This window comes from Ixodes scapularis, unplaced genomic scaffold (genome assembly GCF_016920785.2).
Source record: "Ixodes scapularis isolate PalLabHiFi unplaced genomic scaffold, ASM1692078v2 PGA_scaffold4__175_contigs__length_147842914, whole genome shotgun sequence".
In the NCBI taxonomy this organism is placed as follows: Eukaryota; Metazoa; Arthropoda; class Arachnida; order Ixodida; family Ixodidae; genus Ixodes; species Ixodes scapularis.
In genome coordinates, this window is record NW_024609879.1 from 4,693,225 (window position 1) to 4,704,162 (window position 10,938).

Sequence of the window (10,938 nt, forward strand, 5' to 3'; positions counted from 1 at the left end):
AATTCGTTTAGAGCAATATTGACGGCGCGAGACGCGATTTATACCCGTGCCACACGGCCAACTCGAATGCCATTTACTACGAATGACATTTGAACGATCAGCCAATCAGCGCGCGACACCCCGAGCGTGGGGCGTTCCACGCGCGACAGATCGTGAGCCGATTCGTCGATTACACGAATGTCATTCGTTGTAGATGGCATTCGAGTTGCCCGTGTGGCACGGGTATTAGTCGGTAGTTTCCCCCTTCCCACCTGTTTTCTCTCTGGGTACTTCGTACGCGGGCAGGAAAAGTGGATCGGCTTGGCCATCACGTTGAGATGGAGAGAATGTATGACCATCTTGTTGAGGTGGAAAGAGTTTCCGGGACATCTTTTCCGGGGACTTTTTTTTTTTTTTTCGGGGACATTTTTTCCTACACCAGTCCTTTGGAAAAAAAGGCACCCTGTGGCAAGTAGAAAAAAACGGCACCTTCCAATACGGAAACATACGATTCCCCGAGGTACACATCGCGACACTGTTAGCGCGAACACGACATCGGCGCATTTTCACATTTTGCTATTAGTGAGAACGAAATTTTACCGTCTGCAGTATGTCCCCAAATGTGCACTTTCAGTACCTATAGTAACTTTAATGACAACCTTTCGTTGCTATGAGAAAAAGGGAGAAAACAAAACTAGTGGTCGCTAATTCGTGCTAAGAGTGTCGTGTTTTTTCCCTATTTGGAAATGGTACAAAAGTACCTCTCAACTTTCCTCAAACACAATAATTTGGTTTTGGTTAGAAGTGTTCTAAATGTTTATTTTACAATTAAAAAAAAATGTTGAGATGCAGTGTTACAAAATCAGGAATGAAATGACACACTATAGATCCATACACAAAGTAAAAAGCGTATCATGCAACCAACGGCACACAGGAAATCTTCAATCCTGATTGCCCCAGCAGTGCACCTTTCGCAGAGGCTATGAAGAAGGCGTTGCATTTCGACGAGTATGGACTTGTACCACTTCTTGGGAGGAGCATTGACTCGATCTCCAGTGCAATCTTCATAATCCCGTTCTATTCCTGCGAGCGCAAGGCGTCGATAGCTTTCCATACTGTTGGGTGGCTGTGGCCGACCACGCTTCTAAATCTCGGTTTAATGCTTCAGAGTAGCTGTTGGTCCTGTGACCTCTGTCTACAGTGGCCGAAAGGACATTCCAAGTGGCGGGAGGATAGCTTGGTGGCGTTCTTCGCAGGTTGACGTCGTTCGCTCGATTTACGCGCCGATAGCTTCCAGTAACATAGGTTGTGTCAAGACAGTCTAGAAGTTCTTCTGCGGCTTCAGGCATCATCCCCTTCAAGACATCCATGCCACCCTCAACGTCTTCGGATGGCAAGAAAACCAGGACGCCGAGCATCACAACGAAAGTACGAAAGCTGTCGTCTTCTCTGTAGAGCCTCGCCAGTCCGAGTTTTTGAAACTCTCGCCAGGTTCTGTCGCAGATAGAAGAAGCAAGCATTGATGGTGACGTTTTTCCCAGTGAAGTCTTTCCCGAGTACTTCCTTGGCAGCGTTCATTGTCGCTTTTTCGAAATCGCACATTACGATGCCAGGAGAGGGCGTCAGTCCTAGCGACTCACATTCTCTAGCGAGGGACGTGAAAAAGCTCTTTACAGGCTTTTCGGGATTTTTTTGTCATAAATGCGTAAGCAACAGAGACTACGCTCTCTCCTAGAGGTACCAGGATGAAGTGCAACTGCAGGAATCCCTTGCAAGAAAGTTCAAAGTTCCCGTCCAAAAACCATACGCTGTTCTGGGCTAGCAATTTTAGGCAAGGCTTGCTGTCGAACACGAGCAGTCGGGCTTCAGTCTCAGGTTCATTGTCGTAGCAGAGGAAACGCTAAGGTTGATTGCCCGCAGTCGTCGTCCAGAGTGGCTCAACAATCAGGTCCCTGAGCCTGACAAGATTTACTGGGTACGCCGAACCCCGCTGTTGGCGAATACAGCGCTTCAGGCTCTGCTCGCTCTTCCCGAGGCACTTTCCATCTTCACTCAGGTCCCTCACAGCTTGGGCGACAACGGCGGCGGATGGAAATGCGATTTCTTCTATCTTGATCATGGATTTGGCCACACTCATCACAGCGTCTTGGGGGGGGGGGGGGGGGGGGGGTTATGTCGAACTGTCTGGATGTAGACTCCTGTTGCCCCGTCGACAATCAAGACTCGTTTGCAGTGAATTGCCGCACTTGACACAGCGCCAGCGGACGCCCGGTGCCAGGACCTTCTGTTTCGTGTGCATGTACCAATCCACCCAGAACGTTGTTCCTCCCTTGTCTGACTTCAAGGTCTCTATTCTGGAAATATATATCATACTGTTATAGATATCAGTTCTCCAAACCGTACACCATTTATCAATATAAGTCGTTAAGTAGAAGCAGAATTGATACAAAGTTTAAAAAACTGCATTTAAAGCTAAGATTTGCTGCAAGTTAGCAATCCTAAACCAATACAAAAGAGTAAATGAATTATTTATTGCAAAGCAAATTTCACATTCATTTGTTTAGAGTGATAAAAGAGCTCACTTCACAACAGCCTCCAAGTCCCCGATGTGAATGAACTCCGCTGACCAAGCACCTCACCACACGATACAAACGAGACCGGTTATCTAAAACTCATGAACTCTCTCGACAAAGTCATATCCGGTTTCCAAAATGACCCGCAATAGAGTACTTCGGTTGCCTTTGTGTGACTTCCAGTTTCCCTTCCTGCCTCTAGGTGGGTCTGGTAATTTTTGACCGGACAATGAAAGGACCGCCCTAAGGCCATGAGAATCAGGAAAAACCCAGCGACAGAGAATGCTTTGGGGCATTTTTGTCCTGTTTTCCAACTGGGGCCTTTTTTCCCGAAAACATATTTTCCGGGGACATTTTTTTTTCTTTTTTTTTTTTTTTTTCGGGGGACACTTCTGCGGGAACCCGAAAAGAGTGCTTAAGCATTCTGCGACGGCATGGTCTTTAAGGGGTATTCACACGAGGGAGAAATCCCGGGGATTTCTCCCCGACACGCGCGCATCACGAGATGAAAACGCGAGGCTTTGGCACATCGCAAAGCCTGACGTTTTCGTAGTGGAATGCACGTGCCGGGGAGATATCCCCGGGATTTCTCCCTCGTGTGAATACCCCTTTAAGCGCAGGCTTCAAAATAAATCTCGCGCCTTCAATATTGCTCTAATTTGTTTTTTCGCGAACAATGAATTTATCGACACACGTGTCCCAACCAGATTGTTTACAAAAATATTTTATCTATTTCAGGGGCCCTTTAGAAAGGGCCCCTGAAATAGAAAGGGGCCCTTTAGAAAGGGCCTCAGTATAAACGGTTCTGACCCTTTTCAAAGATAGGCGGCATCTCGTAGCTGTAGCGTCCATCATCCAAATCCGACGTTTCTGGGCACGCACTTTGAGCACGTGTTGGGCACGAGAGCTGCGTCAGTGTTCGGCGTAAACTCGCCTCAGCTACAATGAACGCTACTACAGCGTGTGAACTAACGCTTCGTTGACCCTTTGGACGGTCCGTATAAATCAGGTTCTTAACGTATCGCGCTAGGATTTATACTACAAAGGAGTTTCAATGGTTGGGGAAGCTTTCACTAAAAATATGACAAGATAGGCTCACGTGAGTAAATCACAAAAAATCTAAAACTGTTTTTTCTATACTTTGCCTGCAGGTACATTTAATAATATGTAGTGCCACAGTGGCGCTAATTCGGGCCAAATGAAGTGAATAATACGTAAGCCAATCGATTTTTTTTTTCATGTCACCAATTTATCAGCGGGAATAAACGCGATAATAGACCGGAACATTTTTTTAATAATTTTGATTGGCGATCATTTTTTTTTTTTTTTTCAGAGACAAAACCAGTTTTAGAGCGCAGCTCTTAGGCGCCCGTTTCCGGCTTGAGCGGCGTCGCCGTCGGCGTAACCGCGCGGTGCATTATGGGTGAATTTTCCCGAAGAAGGACCTCGGGAGAATCTCGGGTTCCTTCGGGAGGACCTCGGGAGGACTTCGGGTTCCTTCGCGAGGACCTCGGGTACCTTTGGTGACCTCGGGGAGAGGGGGTCACGTGACCACGTGACCCCCCCTTCCGAGGTCACGCGACCCCCCTCCCCTTGAGGTCACGTGACCCCCCCCCCCCCCCCGAGGTCAGGTGACCCCCCCGGAGGAGATTGAAGAATGAGGGGAGGAAGAGGATAAGGAGGAGGATAGCCTCCCCTCAGTGCCCTTCCCTCCTCCTCCTCAAGATCTGGGCTCGAATTCGGCGTTACAGGGAGTTGTAAACGGCTTTTACTTTTTTATTTATTTATTTATTGCTCCAGAGGTTTCATGTATTCGTACTCTCATTTAAATAATGCACCACCCTCGGGCACCTGTGAAGTAAATCCCAGCCCGATACGTTGATAAACTGATTTTTGTGGACAATCCAAATTGGGAACGAAGCGTCAGTGTACACGCGGTAAATTAACCAAGTTACTGAAGTACCAAATAGGAACGTTATTCATAGGACGACTCGTCCATCAGACAGTTGGTCACATTAAGGGTGCAAGAAACAATAGCCACCAATATGAATTATTATTATCAGTGACTGGCTGTGTTCCCTGTGAACTGTGCAGTTAAAACGAGTGTAGCACGATTGCCCCGCGTGCAGAATCCCTGTCACAAAAACCCAGCGTAATTAGCTCAACGTTTCAAAAACCCCGCGTTCAATTAACCCGTCTCGAATTCCCCGCGTGCCAAAAGCCCCGTCCTCACTGTCCCTATCCCACCCTCTTCGCGCTTCAACCATCATTGTTCCATGTCTTAACCTAATCTGCTGCGGGTGTACAAAGGCTCTTTTAAGTGGAAGCAACAACGGAATACATTGCTTGCATGTGACGTCATTCGCGGCCACGTAAGTAATTTATGAGCCACGAGCGTTCGGTTCGCCGTGTTAAAGTCACACCGCAGAAGTTGATGTTCGAAGATTCCATTATTCACTGGGACCGGACATTTCATCGAATGCCGTTTCGTCGAACGCCGTTTCATCAAACACCGTTTCATCGAAGCCACTTAATCGAACGCCGTTTTATCGAACGCCGTCTTATCGAACACCAGGTCGCTAAACTCGTCAAGCACAACTTTGTGCCCGAAGTTTGCGGAACGCGCCAATTGGTCTCTCGCGACGTTGACGTCGCGCCCAGCGAGGTGTCAGTCATTCGAACGCTCATTTCTTTGAGAGAGGCAGAATGTAGCAAAGCTCATCGAGGCGCGCGTGCGGAGTGTGAGGGGCGCGAGGAGCCCGCTGATTGAACGGCTTCGCCGATGACGTAGCGCCCATTTGTGCCTACATCCCTACACTAAGCTAAAATTAATGCTCTCCAGATTGTCCCTAGGCGACCTTCTGACGCTCAAAATCCCTCCGAAGTTTGTGTAAAAAAAAAAAACCTCGTTTGTCGAAGTTGTCGCTGACGTCAAAGTGACGTTTCCGAACTTTGCGAGAGCCGTGGTTTGAGCCCGAGATCTTCGCTTCGGATCGAGGCGAAGTTAAACTTTGTCAACATGGCGGTGCCGTACACTGCGGCCGAGCCTATCTTCCGCCACCGTCGGCGTCGCTACTGAGGCCACCGGGAACGCCTTTCAACTCCCCGACGACAACTTCCGGCGACAGTACCGGCTATCGAAAGCCGTTGTGCGTTGACTCTGCGACGAGCTTCGTTCGCCGCCTCGGACCGTGGAACAACAAGTTCTCTGCGGGCTCCGGTTCTTCGGAACCGGTAGGTTTCAAGGCATGGCGGCGACTGACGAGCAACTGTCAGTCTCCCACATGACTGTGAGCCGGGCTGTCAAAGTTTTTGCGACTGTCATCGTTTTTTTTTTGTTTTTTTTTTCTGTAATATCCGAAGAGGTACTAATAAGCTGGTATACAATTCAAAATGTTGGGAAACAAACAAGAACCGGGGTAATTATTGGGAAAGGTCGAGTTTCCCGGCAGCCGGCAGAATTATTTCCCCGAAATTCTACTGGCAGTCGTCACTCATTCGCGGTCAAATCAGTACATCGAACGACGTGTCATCGACAGATCGTTTCATCGGCACGCGATGTAATCACATGAAAGAGATTTTCTACCGTTAGAGGTATATACACATTAAACATTTTCACACCTTTGTACATGTAAGTGGGGTGTCCCATAACTAACACCCTAATAAGTGAAGCGATGGACCTTATAAAAGAAATGTAAACCTCACACCTTTAAAAATGTGTGATTTTTTAAACATGTTTCTTCAAACGTTTGATAATGCACTGCACCTTTTTATAAAGATGCAAAACTACAATACCCCATCTCGTCAGGCTATACATTTAAGTGGGGTGTCCCATAACTAGGGCTCCGTGTTTTCGGATAAATCCGAAAAACTCCGAAACACACCCGCCGGTAAATTTTTTTTGTCAATTCTGATTTATCCGATGAACTCCGAATTGTTATGTTCCCATGCCACAACAAAAAAAGAAAGTCTCTTTTTTTTTTTTTTTCAATTTGAGCAGCGCAGAATCAATGGTCCTGGGAAAAAGACACCATAATTATCTTTCACGCCTCGGACCTTTGTCAAAAGGGGGTCTTACGGCTTGTCTCGTCAAGGTTGGTTCAGGGAAACAGGTCATTGTACCATTCGTGTCACGACAAAAGCCACTCTTGTGGTTTCCAGTTTGGGCCTAGGGATTTGGGATTTAGGGAAAGGAACGGGTATGTTTCTGGGGGCAACAGTGAAAGCTATGGACCATAGAGATTGTATAAAATAAGGAAGAGGGGCAGTTGAAACTTCTCTATTACATCCTTAACCACCCCACCTCGCGCGGCCGCGGGTATGATTGATGGGATGACTACGAGCTTCCTTGCGGCTATCTCCGGCAGTTTATTGATTTTAAGGAATCGACGTCTATCGAAGCCACACTTGTGTGCGACTTTTGTCGTGGGACAAATTAGTATTGCCGATGACACCAACACCTAATTCAACTGAATAAATCTTAATTGATACAAGCGCGTTTTATTTTTTTATCTGGCATACGTTTGAATCCGCTTATTATTTATTATTTCATTAAGAAACACTGCGAAATTAATCTCCGAATTTGGGATTTACAAAAAATAAACTCCGATAAACATCGAATTTTCGCTAAAAAATAAACTCCAAAAAACACCCTCCGGATTTCATGAAAAATAAACTCCGGAAACACGGAGCCCTATTCATAACTAATACCCTAATAAGTGTAGCAATTGACGTAATAAAAAAAAATGTAAACCTCACACCTTTAGAAATGTGTGATTTTTTAAACACGTTTCTTAAAACGTGTGATAATGCACTACACCTTTTTATAAAGATGTAAATCAACAATACCCCTTCTCGTCAGGCACGTAGCCAGGGGGGTGGCATAAGGCCCGCCCCCCCCCCCCCCCCCCCCGAAATTTTTCATTTTGCTGGGGCCTCCTCTCCTTCTCCCCCCTCCCCCTCATACAGCACTTTGTCATGGGCGCCCCCCCCCCTCCCCCCCCCCCTTAAACAAAATTCCGGCTACGTGCCTGCTTCTCGTCAAGGTGTAATTACCACAGTACATTTCTTTTTTGGGGTGTACACAGAGGCCCGAGCCCCAATATTATGACTGAACAAATACATTACACAAACGAGTCGCCGAAACTGCACGTTGCTTCTTGGCGAATGTCGAGGCAATTTCGGCCGAAAGCCGGCTTCAATATTGGCCGGATGTACGGTTTGGCTCCTCGTCCCGACATGGGTGTACCGATACTAATAAACGATTTATGTCTAATAGCACTGGCACCACTGATTTCTTAGGAGGCTAGATCGCGGATAGAGGCCTGTATTGCTGGGGTCGAGCGGCACCACCGGCAGTCATCGCTCGACACAATCTTATGCATGCTATAGGAGAAACGGGAAAACTCACTTTAATTAAGTTAGTAGGTTGTTCTCTACCATGAAACTTCTATCGTGTTTCCGCAAATAACAGGCAATATTGTGGCAAGAATATTAAACGCGTTAGAATACCCATCTTGTTTAACTAAATGTTGTGAGGTTGAGGGTCGAGGGCGACTTTGTTGGACGTTAACTGTGATGTGTTTAATGAGACAAGGGCTACCGAGAGTTATTGTGGAGTCATCCGTGATTCCGGAGTCATCAAAGCTCAGTGAACGATAAGTTAGAAGGCCTTTACTTGGGACATTCGCATCGTTTTAACCGCTTGTATACATAGTGCTTCATGGTGAAAGCTTATTCTTTGAACTGCTGTGGGGGCTTGCATGACAAACTGAAACTCGGAGCGTGCCGTTCAGTCGCTGAACGTGCCATTTATTTAACAACCGAAGCAAGTGACGCCGGCAAAGTCAATGGTGCTCCGAGCGATTTTTTTTAATCAATGTTCAAACGCTTAGCAATTGTCTATTTGATCTCCAAGAACCCGACTTAATCATCGCAGCACGTCGTAAAATGCTCGCTCTCGAGCACCGCGTACAAGCTTCCAATTTTTGCGTGTTTCTCACTTAGACTTACGTGTATTGCCTTATGGTGTAATAGGCCAAAACAACAAGGACGAAAACGAAGGGAGAACTTGACAGGACGCGGCGCGGTGTATTGCCTATCGTCAAGCAATGGCCGCCGGTGAGGCCAGTGACGGGCTCCCGTTCGCGATCCAGACTTGCACTGTGATATTTCTAATGCATTACACCCGCGGAGTGCTCCACGGAGAACAGGCCCCGAACGAACTTGCCGAATGCACCAAGTGCAGCCTGATGCTGTCGCCATAGATGTTGTAGAAAAGTACCGACCTCAAACCGAAACTAGCGCCTTTTTGTTCGACGTGATGGGTGGGAATGCGAGAGTGCAGTCGCTGCCATCGTTTCTCTATAAACGTTGGTTGCTGCAACGTGGAACTTACATTTGCGATGACTTCCAATTAAGCAACTCGGCTGTCAGAGATATCTACAGACGGCGTAACTTTCCGAAACCAGCTGACTATAAAACAGCATACACTCGAGGAAATTGATGGCACTGTACGTGCAAGAGCTTGCTTCGTTTTAAACATAGTATTATGAGTGAACCACTGAAAGGATACGGCTTAAATTTAGTTCTTTGGAACATCTAGCAATACGTTTCGTAAGACTTTTTATTTCCATGGTAAGGGCATTCAGAACGAGAGCTTTCTCAAAACAAAATATGACGGGGCAAGATAGCTGCCGTTCAAATATGACTCCGCTTGAATCTCGGGCAACGTCTCCATGTTTAGCCTTCCCGGACGCTGAGTGAATGCGTCACAGGTTTCTGCTGTGGGAGCTTTTGTCGAAAAATTTTCGACTTTTCACCCATACACAAATGATGCTAGATCTCGCGGCCTCTGTGGTTGTCCTGGGCCTTTCATTACACACTGGTAGGTTTCAGTGTCTGTACGGCTGCAAAACGACTCAAATTTTGCAAATAAAACACGGGCCGTCGACTCCTCCCTTCGTGAAATACCAGATGCTTACAATTCAAGCTCGCGTTTGAGTTTGTGGCCCGCGGGACGCGATTTCGAGCAGAAAACCAACTTTTTCGTTCATTTCCGCTGCGCGAATGCCGCATCGTAGCAGACGAACTCTCGTCGTCTGCTCTCGCTCCTTGCCTGGGCGAGGCATGACGGGATTAGACAACGTACAGCGGGCGGCGTGAACGCTCGCCTCCCCGCGCTGTCTCGTGCTCTCGTGCACCGCCTAGGAATCGCCGGGGATTTTTCGTCAAAAGTTGCGAAGTTGAGCGCGCGCAGGGAGGAGAAAACTTTGCGGCGTTCTTTTGGTCACTCCCCCCGCTGCGTCAAAAAGCGAAGAATGTTTTGCTCCACGAGTTTAGCTACCCAGGGTGGCATTCCCTTTTCCTGAAGCTGGTCGGAGGTGCCCATCCTGGGTTCTGGAAGATTTTGACTTGCATCACCGCAGAACATTAACTGACGGAAGACAAGCTGGAGGCGACGCTGAGTTCCCAAGAGCCTCCTCACCAGAAGAAGGCCAAAGCTGCAAGAAATGAGAAGGTCCGCCTTTTTTATGAGGACCGACGGAGCATGGCTGTGGGGGACTTTTTGAGAGCAATTGCTCATCATTTGAAACAATGAATGGTTGTCGCACGAACACATGAACCCCCGAAAGTTTTCAAATAAAATTTGAAATGACGTACTTAGTTTTGACTTCATTGAGTCTTAGAACTAAAAAAAAAACAATGTTTTGTTGCAGTTTCATAAATAGCACCTCAGCTTTAGCTACTGCAAGCTTCGGGGAGTAAAAAAGTATCAATAGAAAGACATGAGAGGCTAGGAGGCTCACATGGCTAAAGTTGTTGCGCCTGCGCAAAACCTATGTCGCCTTCTGGCCTCCATGAGTTGGGGTGCGCTCTCAACGGGAGTACAACTTCTTATTTATTTGTTACAATACCCTCAAGGCCCATCGGGTAATACAGAGGGGGTGAACAGATAAGCACTATATGCGAAACAAACATAAAAATCGGTACAAATATCCTCATGGGTTACTTGCATCAAAATGAATTGCAACAGTTACAGGTTTGGACGTTGAACAACCTGACGGTGAAATGGGTGAATGACACGAAAATGCACTCGATCCGTGCATAAAAGAGCATCTTTCACACTTTTTATATAAAACACATTTGATGAAACGGCCGTCAGCGATTCGATGAAACGGCGTTCGATGAAACGTCCATTTTTCAATGGAACAGCGTTCGACAAAACAGCGTTCGATGAAATGTCCGAGAACCATTAATCACAAATAACCATCCTGTACCAAACAATGGCGACACTTGCAAGCTAGGTAAAAGGTTAACTTGAACCACCGAAAACCTTAGAATGACGTACAAGTGGCGAATTACATAAATCCGCATCACCAGCATT

General features: G+C 47.0%; 1 pseudogene; it reads right to left on the bottom strand.

Annotated features, from left to right (window-relative positions):
* Window positions 1–889: 889 nt before the first annotated feature.
* Window positions 890–2,116, bottom strand: LOC115332873 (annotated as a pseudogene).
* Between the last annotated feature and the right edge of the window lie 8,822 nt (window positions 2,117–10,938).